This window comes from Pristiophorus japonicus, chromosome 3 (assembly GCF_044704955.1).
Source record: "Pristiophorus japonicus isolate sPriJap1 chromosome 3, sPriJap1.hap1, whole genome shotgun sequence".
Classification (NCBI taxonomy): domain Eukaryota; kingdom Metazoa; phylum Chordata; class Chondrichthyes; family Pristiophoridae; genus Pristiophorus; species Pristiophorus japonicus.
The window spans coordinates 307,327,191-307,354,999 of record NC_091979.1 but is presented as its reverse complement, the minus strand read 5'-3'; the positions used below and the strand labels follow the sequence as shown (position 1 = coordinate 307,354,999).

The following is a 27,809-nucleotide window of genomic DNA, read 5'->3' as shown; positions in this document are numbered from 1 at the left end:
AATTTCTTCTCAACTCCGTTTTAAATTGGCTCCTCCGTATTTTGAGGCTGTGCCCCCTAGTTCTAGTCTCCCCGACCAGTGGAAACAACCTCTCTGCCTCTATCTTGTCTATCCCTTTCATGCTTTTAAATGTTTCTATAAGATCACTCCTCATCCTTCTGAACTCCAACGAGTAAAGACCCAGTCTACTCAATCTATCATCATAAGGTAACCCCCTCATTTCTCGAATCAGCCTAGTGAATCGTCTCTGTACCCACTTCAAAGCTAGTATATCCTTCCTTAAGTAAGGTGACCAAAACTGCATGCAGTACTCCAGGTGCAGCCTTACCAATACCTTATACAGTTGCAGCAACACCTCCCTGCTTTTGTACTCCATCCCTCTCGCAATAAAGGCCAACATTCCATTCGCCTTCCTGATTACCTGCTGCACCTGCAAACTAACCTTTTGGGATTCATGCACAAGGACCCCCAGGTCCCTCTGCACCACAGCATGTTGTAATTTCTCCCCATTCAAATAATATTCCCTTTTACTGTTTTTTTTTTTCCCAAGGTGGATGACCTCGCACTTTCCGACATTGTATTCCATCTGCCAAACCTTAGCCCATTCGCTTAACCTATCCAAATCTCCTTACAGCCTCTACACAACCCGCTTTCCCACTAATCTTAGTGTCATCTGCAAATTTTGTTGCACTACACTCTGTCCCCTCTTCCAGGTCATCTATGTATATTGTAAACAGTTGTGGTCCCAGCACTGATCCCTGTGGCACACCACTAACCACTGATTTCCAACCGGAAAAGAACCCATTTATCCCGACTCTGCTTTCTGTTCACCAGCCAATTCTCTATCCATGCTAATACATTTCCTCCGACGCCGCGTACCTCTACCTTCAGCAGTAACCTTTAGTGTGGCACCTTATCGAATGCCTTTTGGAAATCTCAATACACCACATCCATCGGTACACCTCTATCCACCATGCTCGTTATATCCTCAAAGAATTCCAGTAAGTTAGTTAAACATGATTTCCCCTTCATGAATCCATGCTGCGTCTGCTTGATTGCACTATTCCTATCTAGATGTCCCGCTATTTCTTCCTTAATGATAGTTTCAAGCATTTTCCCCACTACAGACGTTCAACTAACCGGCCTATAGTTACCTGCCTTTTGCCTGCCCCCTTTTTTAAACAGAGGCGTCACATTAGCTGCTTTCCAATCCGCTGGTACCTCCCCAGAGTCCAGAGAATTTTGGTAGATCATAATTATGGCCCTGTGAAGCGCCGTGGGCCTTTTTTCTATGTTATAGGTGCTATACAAATGCACTGCTTTTGATCCTTACGAGCATAGATTAATAAAATGTGACTGGCTGTTCCCACCAGGTGGCCACTTCCAGGTGGGTAATTGTGGGCGAGAGATTTGGATAAAGAACTAACATTTTTTGCTTCATGTTATGAATGTGCACAAGAGACTGTAAAAAATAACCAGCTAAACATTCCACCACGTTAACCCACAAACTCTCACCATTTCCTGAGAGGTGGACTGCTTGTCCTGTTTAGTGGCGAAACACTAATATGTGTGTGCCAGCAGTTCAAGACCTTTTCACTTCGTGTTCTCTCCCTGGAGTGCCACGTATCTGCTGGCCCCTTCTTCCTGAGGGCTTGGTTGAGATGGGAAGCATTTCATGTGGGGAAGCATGGATGCAGATCCGTGTCCCCCACTCTCCCTGCTTGTGGCATACACTAAAAATAATTGTAAGCTGCATAATGTGGATAAATGTGAGGTTATCCACTTTGGGGGCAAAAACAGGAAGGCAGATTATCTGAATGGTGACAGATTAGGAAAAGGGGAGGTGCAACGAGACCTGGGTGTCATGGTACATCAGACATTGAAAGTTGGCATGCAGGTACAGCTGGCGGTGAAGAAGGCAAATGGCATGTTGGCCTTCATTGCAAGAGGATTTGAGTATAGGAGCAGGGAGGTCTTACTGCAGTTGTACAGAGCCTTGGTGAGGCCACACCTTGAATATTGTGTACAGTTTTGGTGGTCTAATCTGAGGAAGGACACTTGCTATTGAGGGAGTGCAGCGAAGGTTCACCAGACTGATTCCCGGGATGGCAGGACTGACGTATGAAGAAAGACTGGATCGACTAGGCTTATAGTCACTGGAATTTAGAAGAATGAGAGGGGATCTCATAGAAACATATGAAATTCTGACGGGATTGGACAGGTTAGATGCAGGAAGAATGTTCCCAATGTTGGGGAAGTCCAGAACAAGGGGTCACAGACTAAGGATTAGGGGTAAGCCATTTAGGACCAAGATGAGGAGAAACTTCTTCACTCAGAGAATTATGAACCTGTGGAATTCTCTACCACAGAAAGTTGTTGAGGCCAGTTTGTTAAATATATTCAAAAGGGAGTTAGATGTGGCTCTTGAGGCTGAAGGGATCAAGGGGTATGGAGAGAAGGCAGGAGTGGGGTAGTGAAGTTGCATGATCAGCCATGATCATATTGAATGGTGGTGCAGGCTCAAAGTGCCGAATGGCCTACTCCTGCACCTTTTTTCTATGTTTCTATGTTCCAGCGTTTGAGCTACATATTAAATTGCAAAGTTTTTGAATGACAACACTGCAGGGATTTTGCCTGAGCTTTGCATTTAAAGCAACACAGATATCCTGCAAAAGGAAGCACTTGCAGTTATACAGCACCTTTCACAACCTTGCGGCATCCCAAAGCCCTTTACAGCCAACAAAGTACTTTTGAGGCCTGGTTACTGTTGCAGTGTAGGAAATGCAGCAGCCAAAATTGTGCACCGCAAGATCCCAAGAACAACAATGAGATAAATGAGCAGATAATCTGGTTTAGTGATGATTGAAGGACAAATATTGGCCAGGGAACCTGGGAGAACTCCCCGAGACATGGCATTTTAAAAAATGATTTTTGAAGCAGTATCTTGCGTCAGCCCTCATAAATGTTGCTGCAGAGGTTTTTCTGTGAATGGAATATCGGCGATCCTGTGTAGAGCTGCAGTTCATTTCAGGCTTTGGGCCAAGCTTCTACTGAATTGGTTGCAAAGATCGATTACAGACCCCCCCCACCCTCCATCCAAAAAGAGGACACGAGCACCTCCTGCCCACAAAGAACGAGATTCTGTGGCCATTTTACTTGGGGGTTTGTTTCAGAACAAGTTTTTTTTTTGCAGATGGGGTTTTGTGACCTTTTGTTGCGTGTTGTATTCTTTCCACTGATTATAAAGCTGGAAGTGCGTGCAGACATTACATATTACTTGATAACGCCCACTGGCCTTTTCTTGCTTGACTTCCAAGTCCGACTTAGATGCATACACTATGGGGGAGGTGAGTCAGTCTCTCAGCAGACGATGGCTGTGGAGCTCATGGGGAGAAGCTCTCTATCAAACTGTGACGTGCGTAGATAATGGCCATTAAAAGATGCAGAGGCAACATGTATTGGACAGTGGGGGGGGAAACTTGAGGAGTGGCTTGACGTGCGCCGGTTAACAGCGATCAAAGTGTGGCTGGGGACAACGTCCTCGGATCCTCAGCGATGTCTGGATGTATGTTCAGGTCTCCCTTAACCTCCGGGATGCTTCAATCAGTGGAAATGAAGTGTTCTGGCAGTAAATGCAAACAGCTGCAAAACCTGGCAGCTGGAGCTCTATGGGGAAAAGTCTTGAGCGGAGGAGGGGGGAAAGTAAGTCTTTCTCAGGATTAAATTAGCATTATTCCTCCTTCTGATCCAACTTAAAAATATTCCATTGTCTTGCAGCAGTTTTTAATTAATCAGGCCTTCCATTTCTCTCTCTGTTTTGAGTCTCGGGCTTTGCTTCACCTGCAAACACTCACTTGCCAAGTTCTACCCTCCCCCGCGGATTGTAACCAAGGGTTTGGATTAAGAGGTCCACGCAACCATGGCTGGCTCCAAGCATAACATGCCTTTACCAAACTACCTCTGCACTTGCACCGTTTGGCTGCCTTGTATTTTCTCAGTGAACCTAAGGAATTTTATTTCATCAAGGTTATCAAGTGACGTGTATAAATTTCAGTCCTAATCCAGAGGGATTGATGTTCCAGCTTTGTTTGTGTGTGGTCCACCTGTCGGTCCTTTGCCTAAAAAGCTTAGTTGGATTTTCACTGAAGTTGAAAAATTCCACCTCCGAATTGAAGTTGGAATGCGGATTCGTTCATTTAAAAAAAATATCCTTTCTAATTTTTTCCAGTTCCACAGACAGCACCACGTCCCACTGTACCATCACTGGCCCCTTCCACTAACCCCTCCCGGTACCTGGGCCTCCCCCCACTAACCCCTCCCCAGTACCGCGCCTGACCCCACTAACCCCTCCCGGTACCTGCCCCCCCACTAACCCCTACCCAGTACCACGCCTGACCCCACGAAACCCTTCCGGTACCTGCCCCACCCCACTAACCCGGCCCAGATGAGCAAGGACCAACATTGGTAGCCTAGTCAGTCATGGTGGCTACCACAGCCAAGCCTGATCCCGCCCTCACCTTCTATCCACTCTCCTGAGGTTTCAACAGGAGTCATTCAATGACAGTCATGCCCAGCTACCTTTTTATAATAAATCCATTCAATCTTGTGACGTGGGAATCAACAGCAAGGCCAATATTTATTGCCCAATCCCTCGTTGTCATGAGACGTGGTGGGCAGCCTTCATTTTGATGCAAGTGAACGGCTCGCTGGGCCATTTCAGAAGGAAATGGAGTGTCCCCCACATTGTGGAATCCTGTATCGACCAGACCGAGTAAGGGAGGCAGCTTTCCTTCCCTAAAAGACATTCGCAATCCAGTTGGGTTTTTACGACAATCCAACAGCTTCACAATCACTTTTGCTGATGCCAGCTTTGTATTTCCAGATTTAAAAAAAAAAAAACTAAATTCAATCTTATGTTCAGAATAACTCCAAGACTGTATACTGTAAGCTCAAACATTAATTTAGACGAGGGAATTGAATGTAATATCTCCAAGTTTGCAGATGACACTAAGCTGGGTGGCGGTGTGAGCTGTGAGGAGGATGCTAAGAGGCTGCAGGGTGAGTGGGCAATTGCATGGTAGATGCAGTATAATGTGGATAAATGTGAGGTTATCCACTTTGGTGGCAAAAACATGAAAGCGGAATATTATCTGAATGGTGACAGATTAGGAAAAGGGAAGGTGCAACGAGACCTGGTACATCAGTCATTGAAAGGTGGCATACAGGTACAGCAGGTGGTGAAGAAGGCAAATGGCATGTTGGCCTTCATAGCGAGAGGATTTGCGTATAGGAACAGAGAGGTCTTGCTTCAGTTGTATAGGGCCTTGGTGAGGCCACACCTTGAATATTATGTACAGTTTTGGTCTCCTAATCTGAGGAAGGACATTAATGTTATTGAGGGAGTGCAGCGAAGGTTCACCAGACTGATTCCCGGAGTGGCAGGAATGACCTATGAAGAAAGATTGGATCGACTAGACTTATATTCACTGGAATTTAGAAGGATGAGAGGGGATCTCATAGAAACATATAAAATTTTGACGGGATTGGACAGGTTAGATGCAGGAAGAATGTTCCCAATTTTGGGGAAGTCCAGAACGAGGGGTCACAGTCTAAGGATAAGGGGTAAGCCACTTAGGATCGAGTTGAGGAGAAACTTTTTCACCCAGAGAATTGTGAATCTGTGGAATTCTCTACTACAGAGTTGTTGAGGCGAGTTCGTTAGATATATTCAAAAGGGAGTTAGATATTGGCTCTTAAGGCTAAAGGGATCAAGGGGTATGGAGAGAAAGCAGGAATGGGGTACTGAAGTTGCATGATCAGCCATGATCATATTGACGCTTCCAGTGTCCCTGACGACTACATATGCGGGAAGTGTATCCGGTTGCAGCTCCTGACAGACTGCACTTCGGCATTGGAGCTGCGGGTGGATTCACTCTGGAGCATCAACGATTCTGAGAATTACATGAATAGCACGTTTAGTGAGTTGGTCTTACCGCAGGTAAAGGTTACACATCCAGATAGGGGATTTATGACCAACAGGAAGAGCAGTGGAAGGAAGGTAGTGCAGGGGTCCCCTGTGGTCATCCCAATGCAAAACAGATGCACCGTTTTGGGTACTGTTGAGGGGGATGACTCATCAGGGGAGGGCATCAGCAGTCAAGTCCATGGCACTGTGGGTGGCTCTGCTACACAGGAGGGCAGGAAAACGAGTGGGAGAGCAATAGTGATAGGGGATTCTACTGTAAGGGGAATAGATAAATGTTTCTGTGGCCGCAACTGAGACTCCAGGATGGTATGTTGCCTCTCTGGTGCAAGGGTCAAGGATGTCTCTGAGCGGGTGCAGGACATTTTGAAGGGGGAAGGTAAACAGCCAGTTGTCGTGGTGCATATAGGTACAAACGATGTAGGTAAAAAACAGGATGAGGTCCTACAAGATGAATTTAGGGAGCTAGGTGCTAAATTAAAAAGTATTCAAAAGTAGTAATCTCAGGATTGCTACCAGTGCCATGTGCTAGTCAGAGTAGGAATCGCAGGATAGCTTAGATAAATACGTGGCTTGAGGAGCGGTGCAGAAGGGAGAGATTCAAATTCCTGGGACATTGGAACCGGTTCTGGGGGAGGTGGGACCAATACAAACCAGACAGTCTGCACCTGGACAGGACCAGAACCAATGTCCTAGGGGGAGTGTTTGCTAGTGCTGTTGGGGAGGGGTTAAACTAATATGCAGGGGGATGGGAACCTATGCAGGGAGACAGAGCGAAGTAGAATGGGGGCAAAAGCAAAAGATAGAAAGAAGAAAAGTAAAAGTGGAGGTCAGAGAAACCCAAGGCAAAAAGGGCCATATTGCGGAAAAATCCTAAAGAGGCAAAGGGTGTTAAAAAGACAAGCCTGAAGGCTCTGTGCCTCAATGCGAGGAGTATTCGTAATAAGGTGGACGAATTAACTGCGCAGATAGCAGTTAACGGATATGATGTAATTGGCATCTCGGAGACATGGCTCCAGGGTGACCAAGGCTGGGAACTCAACATCCAGGGGTATTCAACATTTAGGAAGGCCAGATAGAAAGGAAAAGGAGGTGGGGTGGCGTTGCTGGTTAAAGAGGAAATTAATGCAATAGTAAGGTATGACATGAGCTTGGATGATGTGGAATCTGTATGGGTGGAGCTACAGAATACCAAAGGGCAGAAAACGCTAGTGGGAGTTGTGTACAGACCAACAAACAGTAGTAATGAGGATGGGGATAGCATCAAACAAGAACTTAGGGATGCATGCAATAAAAGTACATCAGTTACCATGGGCATCGTTAATTGACATATTGACTGGGCTAACCAAACTGGTAGCAATACGGTGGAGAAGGATTTCCTGGAGTGTATTAGGGATGGTTTTCTAGACCAATATGTTGAGGAACCAACTAGAGGGCTGGCCATCCTAGACTGGGTGATGTGTAATGAGAAAGGACTAATTAACAATCTTGTGCGAGGCCCCTTGGGAAAGAGTGATCATAATATGGTAGAATTCTTTATCACCTGGAATATTGTGTTCAGTTTTGGTCTCCTAATCTGAGGAAGGATGTTCTTGCTATTGAGGGAGTGCAGCAAAGGTTCACCAGACTGATTCCTGGGATGGCGGAACTGACATATGAGCAGAGACTGGATAAACTGGGCCTTTATTCACTGGAGTTTAGAAGGATGAGAGGGGATCTCATAGAAACGTATAAGATTCTGACAGGACTGGACAGGTTAGATGCAGAAAGAATGTTCCCAATGATGAGTAAGTCCAGAACCAGGGGACACAGTCTTAGGATAAGGGGTAGGCCATTTAGGACTGAAATGAGGAGAAACTTCTTCACTCAGAGTGGTTAACCTGTGGATTTCCCACCGCAGAGAGTTGTTGATGCCAGTTCATTGGATATATTCAAGAGGGAGTTAGATATGGCCCTTACGGCTAAAGGGATTAAGGGGTATGGAGAGAAAGCAGGAAAGGGGTACTGAGGTGAATGATCAGCCATGATCTTATTGAATGGTGGTGCAGGCTCGAAGGGCCGAATGGCCTACTCCTGCACCTATTTTCTATGTTTCTATGTTGTGACCTTGATCTCTTTAATGTAACTCCAGAGTGAGGAAGCAGCATGATAGAGTACCTTATACCTGATTGCCCGGGGTGTGCAGGTGACCCTTGGGTCTCCAACAGGTCCGCTCCCTGGTGGTAAGTCTTACATACTAGCAAAGTTTACATACATAACTTCACTCCCCCGCGCCCCCCTCCCCCCTCCCCCCCTGTCCCGCCACGCCCCAACAAGTCTTAGATACAAGTTATTTACAATTTGTTCATTCCCGGGTTGATCGCCTGAGTTGAAGTCCTGGCATGGTTGAGTTGGTTGGATCATAGCTGCACTGTGGTGCAGCTGGTCTGATCGGAATGTCGGGCATGGTGGGTTCATCCTCATGGTTGACAGCGAGGTCGATTGCTGGTTGGGTGTGTGTCGGTGGATCAATGATGGTAATGTCCTCTTCAAACTGTTCTTCATTGTCAGTGAATCACAGTTTGGTCTGATCTAAATGCTTTCAACACGTTTGTCCATTCAGAAGTTTGACAACAAACACACTATTCCCCTCCTTGGCTAAAACAGTGCCAGCAGCCCATTTGGCACCATGACCGTAATTAAGAACAAACACAGGGTCATTAACCTCAATGTCACGTGATACAGCCGTGCGATCGTGGTACACGTTATTATGCCGGTGAAGCCGGGTGTCTACATGATCATTGAGACCCGGGTGGACTTGGGAGAGCCTGGTTTTGAGTGCTCTTTTCATTAACAATTCTGCTGGGGGAACACCAGTAAGCAAGTGGGGTCGTGTCCGGTAGCTGAACAGAACCCGAGATAACCGGGTCTGCAGGGAACCGTCCATCACGCATTTCAAGTTCTGCTTGATAGTTTGGACTGCCCGTTCCGCTTGACCATTGGATGCGGGCTTAAACGGCGCAGACCTGACATGCTTGATGCTATTGCGGGTCATGAACTAACTGAATTCTGAGCTGGTGAAACATGGTCCATTGTCACTAACCAGGACGTCGGGCAAACCATGGGTGGCGAACATAGCACGGAGGCTTTCAAAGGTGGCAGTGGACGTATATGATATTATTATACATTCAATCCATTTAGAGTAAGCGTCCACTGCCAAAAGGAACACCTTTCCTAGAAAGGGGCCAGCAAAATCTACATGGACCCTGGTTTGGAGGGCCATGACCACATACTCAGTGGGGCCTCCCTTGGTGCATTGCTCAGCTATGAGCAAGTGTTACATTGGTGTACGCATGACTCCAATTCCGAGTCAATGCCGGGCCACCAAACGTACGACCTGGCTATAGCCTCCATCATGCCTATGCCTGGGTGGGTACTGTGTACATCGCATATAAATGTTTCCCTGCCTTTTATTTGGCAAAACCATGCGATTCCCCCATAGGAGACAATCCAAATGGATGGACATTTCATCCTTGCGTCGGTAATACGGCTTAATTTCATCTTTCATTTCCCCGGGAACTGCCGACCAGCCCCCATTAAGGATGCAGCTTTTTACTAGTGATAGCACCGGGTCCTGGCTAGTCCAGGTCCTGACCTGGTGAGCCATGACGGGTGACCCCTCGCTCTCAAAAGCATCCATTACAAGGAGCAAGTCTGTGGATTGTGCCATTTCCACCCCGGTGGTGGGCAGTGGTAGCTGACTAAGGGCATCAGCACAATTCTCAGTGCCTGGTCTGTGGCGGGTTACATAGTCATACGCAGATAATGTTAGTGCCTATCTTTGGATGCGGAATGAAGCATTCGCGTTAATACCTTTGCTTTCTGAGAACAGCGAAACAGCGGTTTGTGGTCGGTTTCGAGTCCAAATAGGTATTGGTGTATTATCTTAACCCCGTATATGCATGCTAATGCTTCTTTCTCAATCATACTGTCGGCTCTTTCAGCCTTAGATAAACTTCTGGACGCATTTGTAACCGGTTGCAGTTTGCCTGACACATTGGCTTGCTGTAACACACAACCGACCCCATACGAAGATGCATCACAAGTTAGTACTAAACGTTTGCACGGGTCATACAATACAAGTAACTTGTTAGAACATAGCAGGTTTCTGGCCTTATTAAAGGCTGTATCTTGAGATTTACCCCAAACCCAGTCATCACCCTTGCATAGCAATAAATGCTAAGGTTCCAGCAAGGTGCTCAACCACGGTAGAAAGTTACCAAAATAGTTGAGTCCCAGGAACAAGTGCAGCTCCGTCACATTCTGTGGTCTGGGTGCATTCTTGATGGCCTTCATCTTGGAGTCTGTGGGTCTGATTCCGTCCCCAAAAATTCGATCTCTGGCACCAGGAAAACACACTTGGAGCGTTTCAGCCCGAGTCCCACTCTGTCCAGTCGCTTTAGAACCTCTTCCAGGTTGTGCAAGTGTTCGGTGGTGTTGCGACCAGTGATGAGGATGTTGTCTTGAACACCAGACTCTCCATGTTCCTCTGGAAGATGACCTCGGCTGAGCGAATTCCAAAGGGGCATCTGTGACAGTCCTTTGTGCGTGTTGATGCATGTCAATTTTTTCGAAGGTTCAGCCATGTGTCATGTAAGCAGAGGTTAGATCCAGCTTGGTGAATGACTCCCCCCGCCCCCCCCCCAGCTAGCGTTGCAAATTGGTCATCCGCTTTGGGTAGTGGGTATTGGTCCTGTAACGAGACTCGGTTGATCGTTACCTTGTAGTCCCCGCAGATTCTGACCGTCCCATCGCTTTTCAACACTGGAACAATTGGACTGGCCCACTCAAACGCGATTTATGATATGATTCCCTCTCGTTGAAGTCTGTCCAGCTCGATCTCTACTTTCTCTCGCATCATATATAGAACCGCTTGGGCCTTGTGATGAACGGGCCGTGCATCAGGGAAGAGATGGATCTGCACTTTGGCGCCTCTGAAGTTGCCGATGCCTAGCACAAATAACGACGGGAACTTATTTAGCACTTGGGCGCACGAGGCATCATCCACCGAACACAGTGCTTTGATGTCGTCCCAGTTCCATCGGATCTTTCCTAGCCAGCTTCTGCCGAATAGCATTGGGCCAGCGCCTGGTACAATCCATAGTGATCAATCATGCACAGTTCCATCGTACGATACCTTCACTGCCGCACTGCCAATGACTAGTATGAGCTCTTTGGTGTAAGTGCGTAGCTTGGTGTGGATTGGGCTTAGTTTTGGCCTTTGTTCCTTGTTGCCCCACAGTTTCTCAAAAGCCTTCTGGCTCATAATTGACTGACTCACCCCCGTGTCCAATTCCATGGAAACTGGAATGCTGTTGAATTTGACTTTCAACATTATCAGAGGGCTTTTGGTGGTGAAGGTATGTACCCCATATGTAAAGTCCTGGCCCCTCAGTACAGATTCACACGAGGCATGTAGTGAAGTCAAGGTCACTCTGGACCTGCACCTTTATTTCACAGCTCTGGAATGCTGCACTTGCCTGAGACCTGTCCTTATGTACCTGTCTCTTGCAAGTGCACCCCTGGTGGTAAGGTATGCTGGTGGTTACAGGTCATATCTTATTACAGTCATGTATATAACTGTTAGGATACAGTTATATATAATAATGTAAGATACATGACATCACCCTCCCCCAAGGTCTTATTGTCTTTATAGGTTCAATCTCTCAGGTGGTCTACGCTCTCGCATGGAGCGTCTGAGTTGTGGTTCAGTTGTTTGTCTTGGTGTCTGTTTTTCTTTGGGTGTGATTGTTGTTGACTCGCCTGGGCTGTCTGTTGGGATTGCCCTTTCCTCAGGTTGTTCCCTCTGTCTCTCCAGCAGGTGTGGTGCGAGTTCCACATTGTAGTCTGCCTCTGGTTCCACACTGTTGTTGGTAAATCTGCTTTTGACTTGGTCTACATGCCTCCGGCAGGTTTTGCCATTGTCCATTTGTACTACCAGTAGCCTGTTTCCTTCCTTGCCCGTTACTGTCCCTGCAAGCCATTTGGGGTCCCTGCCATAGTTTAGTACAAACACATTGTCCCCTATCTCATTCCATCTCTCCCTCGAATTTCTGTCACTCAGTCAGCTTACGGCGCTTTGCCTCAACGATTTCGTGCATGCCTGGGAGGATTAATGAGAGCCTTGTTTTTAAAGTCCTTTTCATCAACAGTTGTACGGGGGGGATCCCAGTCAATGAGTGCGGACGAGATCTGTATGCCAGCAGCAGTCGTGACAGGCGACCCTGCAGTGTGGGACCTTGGATTTTAAGCATGCCTTGTTTAATGATTTGCACTGCTCTCTCCGCCTGGCCGTTGGCTTGAACGGGGCCGTCTTGACGTGATTTATGCCGTGGTCAATTATAAAGTCTTGGAATTCTGTGCTGGTGAAGCACGGACCATTGTCACTGACCAATATGTCAGGGATTCCGTGCGTTGCAAACATGATTGCGAGGCTCTCCACAGTGGTGGAGGTTGTGCTCGAGTTTAAAATGGTGCATTCGATCCACTTTGAAAATGCATCTACAACTACGAGGAACATTTTGCCCATGAATGGGCCCACATAGTCTACATGCAACCACAACCACGGTTTGGTAGGCCAGGGCCAAGGGCTCAGTGGAGCCTCCCTGGGAGCATTGCTGAGTTGGGCACAAATGGTGCACCTTCAGACGCAGAGCTCCAAGTCTGCGTCAATACCAGGCCACCAGACGTGGGATCTGGCTATGGCCTTCATGAGAACGATCCCCGGGTGCTCGCGGTGGAGCTCCCGGACAAATGCCTCTCTGCCTCGCAGAGGCATGACTACTCGGCTGCCCCACATCAGGCAGTCTGCTTGTAGTGATAGCTCATGCATGCGCCTGTGAAAGGATTTTAATTCCTCGGGGCAGGCATCGCGAGCCTCTGCCCAGTCACCGGTTAGGACACATCTTTTTACTAAGGATAACGTGGGGTCGCTGGCCGTCCAGGCTCTGATTTGGCGAGCCGTCATGGGCGAACCTGTGGACTCAAAGGCATTGATTGCCATGACTATCTCACAGTCCTGTTCGTCAGACCCTTCCGTGGTCGCCAGGGGTAGCCTGCTGAGCGCGTCGGCACAGTTGTCTGTGCCTGGTCTGTGCCTTATGGTATAGTTGTAGGACGCCAGCATGAGTGCCCACCGTTGAATTCGCGCCGAGACGTTGGCGTTTATTGTCTTGCTCTCGGATAGGAGGGACGTGAGGGGCTTGTGGTCGGTTTCTAACGCGAACTTAGCCCCGAAAAGTTATTGGTGCATCTTTTTGACACCGTACACGCACGCGAGCTCCTCCTTCTCTACCATTCCGTACCCGCGCTCCGCCCGCGAAAGTGACCTGGAGGCATAAGCTATGGGTTGTAATTTGCCCGCACTATTGACATGTTGCAAAACGCACCCGACCCCATACGCTGACACATCGCATGTGAGAACTATCTTTTTACCTGAGTCAAAGAAAGTCAAAACACTGTTGGAACACACGAGGTTGCGTGCCTTATTGAAGGCGCGTTCCTGGGCGTCCCCCCAAAACCAATCGCACCCCTTCCTGAGTAGCACGTGGAGAGGCTCCAGCAGCGTGCTTAAGTTCTGCATAAAGTTCCTAAAGTAATTGAGTAGCCCGAGAAAGGCGCGCAGTTCTGAGACATTCCGGGGCCTGGGTGCCAATTGCTTCTGTTTTGGACTCTGTTGGGCGGATTCCATCAGCGGCAATCCTTCTGCCCAAAAATTCAACCTCGGGTGCGAGAAACAGGCACTTGGATTTCTTGACTCGTAGGCCTACCCGATCCAACCGCTTTAGTACTTCCTCCAAATTACGGAGATGGGAGTCGGTGTCCCTGCCCGTGATAAGTATGTTGTCTTGAAATACAACCATCCCCGGATGGACTTGAGCAGACTCAAGTTGTACTGGAATATGGCAGCTGCTGACCTGATGCCGAATGGGCCTCGATGTGTGTTGATGGTGGTGAGTAGCTTGGATTCCTCGTTCAATTCTCTCATCATATACGCAGATGTGAGGTCTAATTTTGAGAAAAGTTTACCTCCAGCCAATGTGGCAAATAAGTCCTCCACTCAGGGCAGCGGGTACTGGTCCTGTCGGGAGACTCTGTTTATGGTAGATTTGTTGTCCCCACAAATTCATACGGATCCATCAGGCTTCATGACTGGGACGATGGGACTTGCCCAGTCGCTAAATTCCACAGGTGATATAATGCCTTCCCGCAGAAGCCTGTCTAGTTCATGTTCAATCTTTTCCCTCATCACATAGGGTACAGCTCTGGCCTTGTGATGGACTGGTCTAGCATCCTGTGTGATGTAGATTTTGACTTTGGCCCCTTTGAAAGTGCCCACACCTGGCTGAAAGAGATGTTCAAGTCGCTTTATAACTGTTGAGCAGGAGGTCCGTTCCTCTAATGACATGGCAAGGACATCATCCCATTTCCAGTTTAGTTTTGCCAGCCAGCTTCTCCCCAGCAGTGCTGGGGAGTCTCCGGGGACAATCCACACTGTCCCTTTGTGTGTGACAGAGAGCATGATGCTGCTGAGGACTGGTACGATTTCTTTGGTATAGGTCCTTAGTTTGGTGTCAACCTTTGTGAGTTTTGGTCTGTCACTTTTATGCGGCCACAGTTGTTCAAATTGTTGAGCGCCCATGAGAGATTGACTCGCTCCCGTATCCAGCTCCATGTTGACAGATATCCCGTTGAGTAGGACCCTCATCATTATAGGAGGCATCCTGTTGTAGGAGCAGCGGCCATTGATCGTGTTGACCCGCTGTACATCGGTCTCCCGGGTACTGTCCCCACCATCTTCTGGTCTGCTTTCCGACCCATCCGATTCGTATACCAGCCGAGCTGCCGTTTTTTTGCACATGTGGGCCAAATGCCCTGTATATTCACAATTTCTGCAAACAGCCTGCTGAAATCTACATCCCCTTGACGAGTGCCCACCCCCACACCTCCAGCACAGACCTGTTCCATTGTTCAAAGTGTTCCCAAAGAATGAGCTGCGTCTGGCTGATCTCTCTTGAGCTTCTCTCAGTTTGTAATTGATTGCTCGCATTGTGGGTTGATGAGGTGTGAACGGTCGGTTCCTGTGGCCCTTGATGGCTTCTGCCTGCTGTCGAGAGCCCGTTCTCCCGGTTTTGTCTGTGTGTGGGGGTAGCAGCTTGTTTGGTGCTGTGAACTTCTTGTTCCGATATTTCGTTAGTTGTCGTACCTGCATTGTAAATCAACCTCGTTTCTCCTTCCCCGACCAAGAATGTCTGTGCAACCAGTGCTGCTGCCTCTAAGGTCAGGTTCTTGGTCTCTCTGAGCTTTTGGAATATGCCTGCGTGGCCTATTCCTTCAATGAAAAAGTCTCTTAGCATTTCTCTCCTCAGTTCATCGGAGAACTCACAAACTAGCCAACCTCAGAAGTTCCACCACGAAGTCGGGTATGCTCTGGCCCACACAGCATCTGTAGTTGTAGAACCTGTGTCTGGCCATGTGTAGGCTGCTCACTGGCTTCAGGTGGTCTCTTACCAGTGTGCTCAATTCTTCAAATGACTTGCTTGCTGGTTTCTCAGGTGCCAACAGATCTTCATTAAAGCGTATGTTTTCGAGCCACAGCTGGTCAAGAGATGGGCTCTTCTCTTGTCTGCCGTATTGTCGCCTAACCAGTCTTTGGTTACAAAGCTGTGCTGGAGCCTTTCTATAAAGTCCTCCCAATTGTCTCCTGCATTGTACTTTTCAACTGATCCGTTTGCCATTCTGTGGATTCTGTAATCCCGTAACTCGTCGCCACTGTAAAGTCCTGTCCCCTCAGTACAGATTCACACGAGGCATGTAGTGAAGTCAAGGTCACTCTGGACCTGCACCTTTATTTCACAGCTCTGGAATGCCGCACTTGCCTGAGACCTGTCCTTATATACCTGTCTCTTGCAAGTGCACCCCTGGTGGTAAGGTATGCTGGTGGTTACAGGTCATATCTTATTACAGTCATGTATAGCATGTTAGGATACAGTTATATATAATAATGTAAGATACATGACACCATACACTTCCTCTTCAGCCTCGGTTGAGTTGCCTCTCTTACTCGTTCAGCATGATCCACGCCAGAGTCGCAGCATGTCTGCACATTTGCTGGAGGTGCCCCATTGTTCCACAGTCCTTGCACACGTAGTGCTTGAATCGACATTGATGGGCTCGATGATTACCCCCGCCAGCGCCAATGGATTCTCATTCATGCCCCACGGCGGACTCTGAATGAGTTCATCCTAGGTCTGACCTCTGCAGGCGTGTCGGCCCTGCCATGTAGAATTCTGCCTGCTGAAGGCGTTATTATGCCGGTGAGCTTCGATGCTGCAAAGATATCTGTTTAGTGTTATCGTTCGTGGACATGAAAGCCTGGGCTATTGTGATGGCCTTGCTCAGATCTAGGGATTCGGCAGACAGCAGTTTGCGAAGAATGACCTTGTGGCCGATTCCAAGCATGAAAAAGTCCCACAATATTTCCCCCAAAAATCCATCAAATACGCATGGTCCCCAAGGCATCTTAGGTCGGTGACATAGCTCGCCACGTCCTGGCCCTCGGAGTGATGGTGTGTGTAAAAGCGATACCTGACCATTAAGATGCTCTCATTTCAGCTTGAGGTGTTCCCGAACCAGCATGTACAACTCTTCATATGTCTTGTCCTTTGGTTTCGTCGGTGCTTGCAGATTTTTGATGAGGCCATATATCGTGGACTCTCAAATGGTGAGGAGGATCGCCCTGCGCTTGACCGCGGTATCTTCCGTATCCAGCTCGTTGGCCACAAAGTACTAGTCAAGATGCTCAGTGAAGGCTTCCCAATCATCACCCTCAACAAATCTCTCAAGAATACTAATGGCAGCCATAACGGCGTGAAAGTTCGTGATCTGTTACTCGTCGCCAATTGTTATGTTCAGAATAACTCCACAAGACTGTATACTGTAAGCTCAAACTGTTGTGACCTTGGTCTCTTTAATGTAACTCCCGAGTGAGGAATCAGCATGCTAGACTGCCTTTTATACCTGCTTTCCCAGGGTGTGCAGGTGACCCTTGGGTCTCCATCTAGTGCACCCCCTGGTGGCAAATCTTTCACACTAGTAACATTTACATACATAACAAAACTTGGATTCTCTGGATTATTAGTCCAGTCACAGGACCACTGCACCACCAGACCCTTAGGCTTGAGGGGCCAAATGGCCTACTCCTCCTATTTCTGATGTAATAATATTTTCATTGACTAATAGTCTTCCTGGTCTGTGTGGCTCAGTCCCATTCTGTTCGTGTGATTAATCATTGAATCATCAGCGGGCAGAGAGCTGCAGTTAGGTTTTCTCGAGTGAATGTGCTGAGCCATCCTTCTGGTATTAGTTAATGTCACCATGGCTTTATTGAGGTATTAGTCTTTGCTCATAGCACACTCGGCTTAGTCAGAAGGCGGTGGGTTTAAGTCCCACTCCAGGGACTTCAGCCTGGAACATAATCTAGTCTGACAGTTCCAGTGCAGCACTAAGGGAGTGCACTGGAGCACTGTCAGAGCTCCTGTCTTTCGGATGAAATGTTAAGCCGAGGCCGTATCTGCCCCCTCACTGGAACATAAAAGATTCCATGGAACTATTTGAAGAAGAGCAGGGGAGTTGTCCTCACCAATATTGATCCGCCAGCCAACATCAATAATACAAATTATCTGGTCATTATTTCATCGCTGTTTGTGGGAACTTACTGTGCGTAAATTGGCTGCCCATTTCCACAAGTACCTAGAGGCTGTAAAGAGCTTTGGAATGTCCTGTGGTCACGAAAGGCACTGTATAAATGCAAGACCTTGCTATATTTTCATTAGAACAGAAGATTTATGCACTGTTGTGGTTTTGTGCCCACAATTATTTGGCAGCTGCGCAGTTTCCATTTTTGTTGCATGAGGGAGAACAATGTTAGCTGTTTTTGTCCTGACCTTTGCCCGCTGGCACCCTTCGCCTTGACCTCCCCTTGGTTGACAGCCCGATGAAGCCCTGAATTTTGCTGGAGTGCCAGCCAGGAAGCCCCGCTTTCCCCTGTGCTTTGACGCCTGGCACTGATCTAACCGTGCCTACTAGCAGCACTGCACTGGAGCAGTGTTCTCCCCACCCCCCCCCTTCCCCACCACCACCAACCCCCCGCCCGTGACATCTGCTATGGCTATGTCTCATACAGCATTCCACCCCGTAGACGCTTTGTACATCATGACATCGCTGGCTGGTGAGGTCAACTGGCATGTGTTTCTCCTTTGTTTGCGATTTCAGTAGAAAGAGATTTGTATTTATATAGCGCCTTTCACGACCTCAGGACGTCCCAAGTTGCTTTTACAGCCAATGAACTTGTTTTGAAGTGTCGCTGTTGTGGTGGGGGTTGGGGGGCCGGGCTAGCGGCACCAATTAAATGTAAACGTGTGGGAGCTGTACCCGGTACTGTTCAAGATCCGGTCAGTAGCATGAAAGGCCCTGCTGAACGATGTGTCTTCAGCACTGCTTGTGACCCTTGCACATCTGGGTTCTATTTGTCTCCGATTTGGCCAGCAGTCAATTATTTTAAATGACTCCTCCATCCACCTCGAGGCTCTGGAGGAAAGCGCGCTGAGACGAGCCACAGACCGGGTGAGCCTTCCTCTATTCCGTCATGCACTCTTGATTTGCACTTCCTTCCAGCGTTTCGTTGCCTCGGGGCCATTTTGAAAAGCTAGCGTGCCTCTGGGAAAGGGCAGTTGTGAGAGAGAGAGATATGGTGTAGCCGGAATCTGAGAATAATTAGAAACATTTTCACAGGAAATGAAGACCACCCCCCCCCCCCCCCCGAAAAAAGCAAACAATTTCATAACAACCAGATCTCGTTGCTGTGCTGATATTTTCCGTTTATTCGCAGTTGGCTGGTGGAAGGGCTGACGTAATCCCATGTGGACCCAGTGGATGGACGGGGCCAAAAGCTATAGTCTGTCACTGATGTTTGCGAGGGGAACACAGCATCCTTGCACTGCATTGATGGGCTAAGGAATTAGTATAGAGCTGACTTCCTTACAGTAGAAGGAGCTTAAGTGCATTTAAGAATGGATTTAAGGGCAGAGGTATCATCCAGGTCAGGGCCAGGGCCATCCCAATTATTCTCCAGGTGTCTCCACCAAACGGCACTCGGGATTGCCTAATTGCACTTCCCTTGGTAAACTCCTGTAATATTGGTGATTTCCTGGCAGGGTACACACTCTTCATCCATGAATGAGAAGGCGATTGGTCTGAAAGGCACTTTGTGTTCGGCACTTTGTGTTCATTTTTATCAGGTTGGATAAGTGTTCTGAATCGATTCTGGACCTTTTCAAAGACAGGAAAGGTTCCCTTGAGTACTTTTCTAACTTGCTTCTGTGATCGCCTTCCCCTGAAGGCCAAAAATTGTGTCACAATATGTGGCACCTTTTTGTTTTTTTGACAGGTCAGAACAAATCACAGGTTGAGGGACATTTCATCACCCTTTCAAAGGGAGTTGACTAATAATGTGAATCGATGACAGAGTGCTTTGGCCCCTTCGAAGTATGGGCCACAGTCTGCCAAATACTGCTCACATTAACATTGTAAACGCGCTGGCTTCTGCCAACTCCCATTGTGTGGGGGGGGGGGGGTGGTGGGAGACATTAGAAAGTCTTGCATTTGTTTTTCACGACCTCAGGACATCCCAAGACGCTTTGCAGCCGGTCGAGTACTTTTGAGATGCAATCACTGTTGTAATGTAGGAAACACGGCAGCCAATTTGTGCACAGCGAGGTCCCATCAGAGAACCTTTATCCGAACAGACAGCCCTGTATTTACCTGGGGCCGCTCCGAGAATCGCGGCCAACCCATTTTGAACTCGGCGATGGAGCAGCCTCCATTTTAAACTTGGGTTACCCTCCCTATTTAACACTGCATAAAACCGGACACAAGTATTCCTATTTTTTGCAGGAGTTACTTCTCTCGCATCAAATGGAAAAGGCCTGTGGAACAGTTTTATTTTGTAGAGTTCCCTGTAAATATGCCAGACTATGAACTGGATCAAATTGTAGCTTTGTCAGTGTTATTGTGAATATGGGATTATTTGCGTACACTGGCTGCAACCATAAAGTATAAAGAATACAGTTTTGATTCTATAAAATAGAGCTTTCCCTCAGGTCGTGCCATTTTTTAATGCCCTATCAGTTCCCCTATTGCCGAACGAGGAGATTGGCGATGAAAGATGAGGAAGCTGGCCAAACTGAGGAATTGAGATTAAGCCATAGGGCATCAGAGTACAATGCTGTGTCAGTCTTGCCTTATTCCCAGCTCCCACACAACAACTGCAGCCTGTTTTTAAGTGCTTATCATGAATAAAATAGAACAAAAATGTCTCGATTGCTTCTGTAGTGTTTTTTTTGTGCTTTGTGGTGTGTGTGCTAATTACAGACATTCTGCAGATTTTATGTTTTGATAACAGAATCATCGAGAAAAATTCTGGGCATTGTTGGTATAAATTCACTCTGATTAATTGGGACAAAAGCTGGACCATTATAAATGTATATTTCTACTATTGCATTGTTAGCGCCTTCGGTGCTGCACTTTTTATAAGAACTGTTATATATACAGACTATAGATATACTCTCTGTGTAGTCACTGTATAAGATGGAGACTTGTTTGCCTGATGTACGATCAATAAGGTTAACACTGTGTATATACATGCTGGCACCACTAGAGGGTGCAACTGGTGGAGACGGGTTTCCTGTCCTGCCCTGGTGATAGGGGCTGTATAAAAGGGAAGCCACCATGCAGCTGCCTCACTCTGGAGTTATGAGTAAAGGACCAAGGTCACTACAGTTTGAGTACAACACATTGCCTCGTGGAGTCATTCATAGGTACATTACAGACATAATAATAACAATGTGATGCAGCAGGGTATATGTCAACTTACAGTAAGTGTCAATGGGCTCCATTTTCCCCAAAGCTGTTTTTTGGCGTACTTGAAGAGTTACGCCCGTTTTTTTTGAGACGCAAATTCGGCAAAAAGAAATCTTCCAAGTTTCTTTGTTTAATTTCTTCATTTTGGCACCGTCTAGCTTGGCATTTAGTTTTGGGGCTGGAGCCTTGAATCACGTCAAAAAGACCGGGTTGCCACGGTAACCAGGACACAATGCGGGCTGTGGTTGGAAAGAGAAACATACAGCCAGTTGCCAACCTGCACAAGCACATTAAACATTGCAGCAACTTCACAAGCACATTTGGTAAAGCATGATTCAATCAAGCAGAGTCAACATGGATTTATGAAGGGGGAAGTCATGTTTGGCACATTTGCTGGAGTTCTTTGAGGATGTAACGAGCAAGGTGGACAAGAGGGAACCAGTGGATGTGGTGTATTTGGATTTCCAGAAGGCATTCGATAAGGTACCACATAAAAGGTTGCTGCACAAGATAAAAGTTCACGGGGTTGGGAGTAATATATTAGCATGGATAGAGGATTGGCTAACAGAAAACAGAGAGTCGGGATAAATGGGTCATTTTCCAGTTGGCAAACAGTAACTAGTGGGGTGCCGCAGGGATCAGTGCTGGGACCCCAACTATTTACAATCTATATTAATGACTTGGATGAAGGGACAGAGTGTAATGTAGCCAAGTTTGCTGATGATACAAAGATGGGTGGGAAAGCAATGTGTGAGGAGGACACAAAATCTGCAAAGGGATATGGACAGGCTAAGTGAGTGGACAAAACTTTGGCAGATGGAGTATAATGTGGGAAAATGTGAGGTTATCCACTTTGGCAACAAAAATAGAAAAGCAAATTATAATTCAAATGGAGAAAAATTGCAAAGTGCTGCAGTACAGAAGGACCTGGGGGTCCTTGTGCATGAAACACAATAAGTTAGTATGCAGGTACAGCAAGTAATCAGGAAGGCAAATGGAATGCTGGCCTTTATTGCAAGGGAATAGAGTATAAAAGCAGGGAATTCCTGCTACAACTATACAGGGTATTGGTGAGGCCACACCTGGAGAACTGCGTGCAGTTTTGGTCTCCGTATTTAAGGAAGGATATACTTGCATTGGAGGCTGTTCAGAGAAGCTTTACTAGGTTGATTCCGGAGATGAGGGTAGGTTGAGTAGGTTGAGCCTATAAACATTGGAGTTCAGAAGAATGAGAGGTGATCTTATTGAAACTTATAAGATAATGAGGGGGCTCGACAAGGTGGATGCATAGAGGATATTTCCACTCATAGAGGAAGCTAATACTAGGGGATATAGTCTCAGAATAAGGGGCTGCCCATTTAAAACTAAGATGAGGAGGAATTTCTTCTCTGAGGGTTGCAAATCTGGAATTCTCTGCCCTAGAGAGCTGTAGAGGCTGGGTCATTGAATATATTTAAGGTGGAGATAGACAGATTTTTGAGCGATAATGGAGTAAAGGGTCATGGGGAGTGGGCAGGGAGCTGATCCATGTTTCGATCAGCCATGATCTTATTGAATGGTGGAGCAGGCTCGAGGGGCCAATTGGCCTCCTACTGCTCTGATTTTTTGTTCTTATAGTGCGCTGCATTCTGCGTGGAGTACGTAGGGACAGGAGTGGGAGCAGTGTGAATCAGCACAGTTATCCAGAAGTTTCAGCCAGAATAGTGCTTGTGGAGCTAGCCGAGGGAAACACAATTGAAAATCTTGTTTAATCGGCGTGCGGGTTTATTTGTCCAGTTTGAACATTACTTAACATATTGAAATAAAAATATTATTACTTTTTTCCTAATCTAAGGGCAGCCTGATGACTATCTTAAAACCTGCTTCACAGCACACTATTTTCAGCAAGTTATAAATTAATCCACAGGTGTGAAATTATGGCATTTTCTCCTGTCTTGTTAATGGGATTTCAATATTGCCACCATCTTCGTTTCCCCTCATACATTCATTCTAATTATTTAAAGAAGTTGATTGAGTCGAATGCAAGGTATACGTTTGTTTTGGAATACAGGGCAGGTGCATAGAAATTAAAAAAAATAACAAACTGATTATTTAATGATTGCCGCTCAGGAGTCAAGTCTCTGGCCAATATCTGAACCTCAAACCAACATCGCTAAAAGAGATTATCTGGGAATTGTCTCATCGCTGTTTGTGAGAGCTTGCTGTGCGCAGATTGGCGGCCGCGCTTCCCGATATTACAATAGTGACTGCACCTCGGGGCTCGTGCTCGCTCCCCGTCCCGCTCCACTCCTTTGTTTGTCATTGGATTGGAACATAAGGGATTCGGAAAGGTCATTAGACCCAAGGAAATCTGTCGGTGTTTGGTAGATCAACTCCCAACTATCCACCTTACCATATCTATCAATCCCTTCTCTCTCCACAAATGGATCCACTCGTCTCTTAAATCAATTTTTACAGTCTGCTTTAACAACCATCACTATTAACTGACTCTACAAATCTGCAGCCCGACCCCACTTATCTGCACTGGCATTACCCTCATTTTGCAAGATTTTTTTGCAGATACAGTCGCTTGATTCAAACAATCAGCTAATTCAGTTTTTTTAACACAGATTCCCACTTTGCGGTGTTTTTTTAACCTTGCTTAATTCAAGTTATTGGATTATTCAATTTTTATCTTTAAGAACAAAAACTGTCTTTGAATCTTTTTTTATTCATTCATGGGATGTGGGTGTCGCTGGCAAGCCCATCCCTAATTGCCCTTGAGAAGGTGGTGGTGAGCCGCCACCTTGAACCGCTGCAGTCCGTGTGGTGAAGGTACTCCCACAGTGCTGTTTCAGGATTTTGACCCAGTGACGATGAAGGGACGGTGATATACTTCCAAGTCAGGATGGTGTGTGACTTGGAGGTGGTGCTGTTCCCATGCGCCTGCTGCCCTTGTCCTTCTGGGTGGTGGAGGCCGTGGGTTTGGGAGGTGCTGTCGAAGAAGCCTTGGCGAGTTGCTGCAGTGCATCCTGTAGATGGTACACACTGCAGCCACGGTGCGCCGGTGATGGAGGGAGTGAATGTTGAAGGTGGTGGATGGGGGGCCAATCAAGCGGGCTGCTTTGTCCTGGATGGTGTCGAGCTTCTCGAGTGTTGTTGGAGCTGCACTCATCCAGGCAAGTGTAGAGTATTCCATCACACTCCTGACTTGTGCCCTGTAGATGAGGTGAGACACTCGTCGCAGAATACCTAGCCTCTGTCATGCTCTTGTAGCCACAGTATTTATGTGGCTAGTCCAGTTAAGATTCTGGTCAATGGTGATCCCCAGGATGTTGAGGGTGGGAGATTCCACGATAGTAATGCCATTGAATGTCAAGGGGAGGTGGTTAGGCTCTCTCTTGTTAGAGATGGTCAATGCCTGGCACTTGTATGGTATGAATGTTACTTGCCACTTACCAGCCCATGCTTGGATATGTCCAAGCTTTGCTGCATATGGGCATGGACTGTTTCATTATCTGAAGAGTTGCGAATGGAACCGAACACTGTGCAATCAGCAACGAACATCCCCACTTCTGACCTTATGATGGAGGGAAGTTCATTGATGAAGCAGCTAAAGATGGTCGGGCCTCGGACACTGCCCTGAGGCTAAACTAGTCAGAGACCAGCACGCGTCACAGGTGTCCACTTTGGCTTAGTGGTAGTGCTCTCACCTCTGAGCCAGTAGGTTATGGGGTCAAATTCCACCTCAGGTTGACACTCCAGTGCAGTTTTGAGGGAGTGTTGCATTGTCAGAGGTGCCATCTTTCAAATGAGACCTTAAACTGAAGCCCCATCTGCCCCCTCGGTCATGAGGTCGTGAAAGGTGCTATATAAATGCAAGTCTTTCCTTCTTTTAGGACAGCCAGTATATTGATTTTTCAGCCTCTTTTATTGTTCTGCTCACACCCACTGGTTACAGCGCCACCTGCTGTTGGTCTGTGCTCCATACAGTGGTACCGGAACCCAGTTTTAACGGGTAGGCTCATTGGTGACCCAACGAGGTCAGTACTACGTGGACAGCTAATAGAATCGCCGGACATCAACACGTGTCACCTTTAGTACTCGCCTCAACAGCCGAGAGATGTGACTGAAAAGATCATAAGAAAGACTTGGTTTCTATAGCGCCTTTCTCAACCTCAGACGTTACAGCCAATGAAGTACTTTTTGAAGTGGAGTCACTGTTGCAAACACGACAGCCAATTTATGCACAGCAAGGTCCCACAAATGACCAGATAATCTGTTTTAGTGCTGCTGATTTGAGGGATAAATATTGGCCAGGACACCGGGGATAACTCCCCTGCTCTTCTTCAAAACAATGGCATGGCATCTTTTACGTTCACCTGAGAGAGCAGACAGGACCTCGGTTTAACGTCTCGTCTGAAAGACGGCACCTCCAGCAGTGCGGCACTCCCTCAGCACTGCACTGGAGTGTCAGCCTGGATTTATGTGCTCAAGTCTCTGGCGTGGGACTTGATCCCACAACCTTCGGACTCCGAGTTTGAGAGAGTTACCCACTGACCCGTTAAAAGTCAGGAACTTTTATTGTTTTGGAACCGGTCTCGAGCAATGTTCCCTTTCAGCTGCGCAGCCACGCAGCGCTCTGGAGCTCCTGTGCAGCCGACTCATCTGTTTGTAAATAGGGAAAAAACCATGCATACATGGTAAAGAGGCTGCACACACACACACAAAATGAAAGGGAACATGAGTCACAATTTTATGTTTTGACGAAAGGTCATTGACCTGAAACGTTAACTCTGTTTCTCTCTCCACAGATGCTGCCTAACCAGCTGAGTATTTCCAGCATTTTCTGTTTTTATTTCAAGTTTATGTTTCTCTGCTGATTCATTCTTGCTTCTGTAATTGTAGCTGTTAATCTCCATGAGTACCGGTAGTGTTAAGCTCGAACTACGTGGGCTGGCAGAGTTGTGTTTTCCAGTGGTTTGCACAGGTCTGTAGCGCATGGTGGGTAGTGGGTATCGTTTCTGGTACATACCCCCACAGGAGCAGGGTTCATTGTTTGCCCTATGGCAATAGTATCCGAGGTATTTTGTACGCCAGGTCGAGTTTCAGTTCACAAAGTGCAAGCTCGAGCTAATTTTGTTTGGGTCCAAAATGGGAACACACATTAATCGCACAATGCAGAAGTACGTTACAGCCTTGGTGAGTGATTCTGTTGAACTGCAGTCCTATAGAACTGGCAGTGCATGTTATTCAAGCAACAGTTAGGAATAATTTCTACACAGCCCGAATGCTGGAATTTAATGTAAACACAGGGCATTGGTGAAGGATATTATTGGCAATCTGTGAAATTCCCTGTGAAATCTAAGTCTTTGAGTTGTGCATGTTTTCTTTGGTGACTCGATCTATAGGACTTGACTCCCAGGACTGCTTGCTAGTGCAGCACTGGTGTCAGCCGGGGCTCAGTGGGTCAGAAGGCCATGGATTCAAGTCCCACCCCAGCGACCCAAGCACATGATCTAGGCTGAGGGAGTGCTGCACTCACTGTTGGAGGTCCCATCTTGCGGATGAGACGTTAAACCGAGACCCAGTTTGCCTTCTCAGCTGGACATAGTAGATCCCATGGCACCCTTCGAAGAAGAGCAGGGTGAGTGCTCGCTGATGTCCTGGTCAGCACCACTAAAAACGGATTGGCCTGGAAATTGCCTTCCACGTACATCTCCAGAAGCAGAAAAGGAATCACTTTTTAAAAAAAAAAATACAATTTCACAACACTGAAATAAAAATAAACGATCACAGGATTAAAATTAATTAAAATACCATTTAATTAAACATTTAAAATGCATTAAAAAAAAATAATGGGCCAACAATTCCGGCCTCCCCAGATCCGTGCAGAGTTCCTACGGATCCGGGGAGGCATCGGGAATGCCGGTTTGCAGCGCGCAATGCGCACGCACTGGAAACGGCATTTCCGATCTGTCAAGTTTCTTGTTTGACAGATTATCGGCATCTCGGGAGTGAGGACACTTGTAAGTGGAAATTTCCGATATTACGCTTACAAATGCCCTCAAAAATCTTGCGCCTGAAAAAGCAGGCGCAGAGCCTACTTTTATAGGCGCAAGTGTTGTAAAAAAACACAAACATAAAATACGTTTTAATAATTTTATTTTTATATCATTAAAAACCCTCCCCACAAAGATAAGTTTATTTTTTTTTTTAAATTTAAAAAAAAATCGAGAAATTATTTTTTTAAGACATTAATAACTTTAATTTAAATTAATGTAGTTTAATTATTTTCTATTTTTTATTAGTGTTTTGGGTGTTTGTATCGGGCTCTATCACAATCCGAGTAATAGGAGTTTAGGACCCTGAGGAACTCCTATTACTATGATACTTTAGCTCCTTGGCTGTCCAGAGCCATGTGACTACAGCTGTAGGCCTGCACACGCGTCGAAGTGCACGCGCTGTGACTGGCAATCAGGAGAGGCCTCAACATCGGAAAGTCAAACGTGGGCAGCAGATTAAGGTAGGTGCGTATTTTTTTTATCTAAAATGCCCATAGGAAGGACAAAACTGAATTTCAGGGCCAATAAATTTTTGAAAAATAAATTTAAATATTTTTAACCAGCTCAAAATTGGCCTAAACTCATTTTAAATGTGAGTGAATGTTTCAGTCATTTAAAATAATTAAAAAAAAACATTTATTTAAACCTTTGCGCTTGCAAAAGAAGGCCTTACACCTGCTTTTGCCAGCTGTGTAAGGGTTCTCTGGGTATTCGCTGGACCGTAGAAGTCCAACTCTGCGCCGGTGAAGTGAATTTCCAGTGGATGGGTACGATGTGTCAAGGCGGAGCTTGACGGATCGCAAGTTCAGGGTTTTTATGTGTAT

At 46.8% G+C, this 27,809-nt stretch overlaps 1 protein-coding gene across 2 annotated transcripts in view; it reads left to right on the top strand.

Moving 5' to 3' along the window:
- Positions 1-27,809, top strand: part of LOC139260353 (protein bicaudal C homolog 1-like) — a 376,023-nt gene that overhangs the window by 59,281 nt on the left and 288,933 nt on the right. The window lies entirely within an intron of this gene.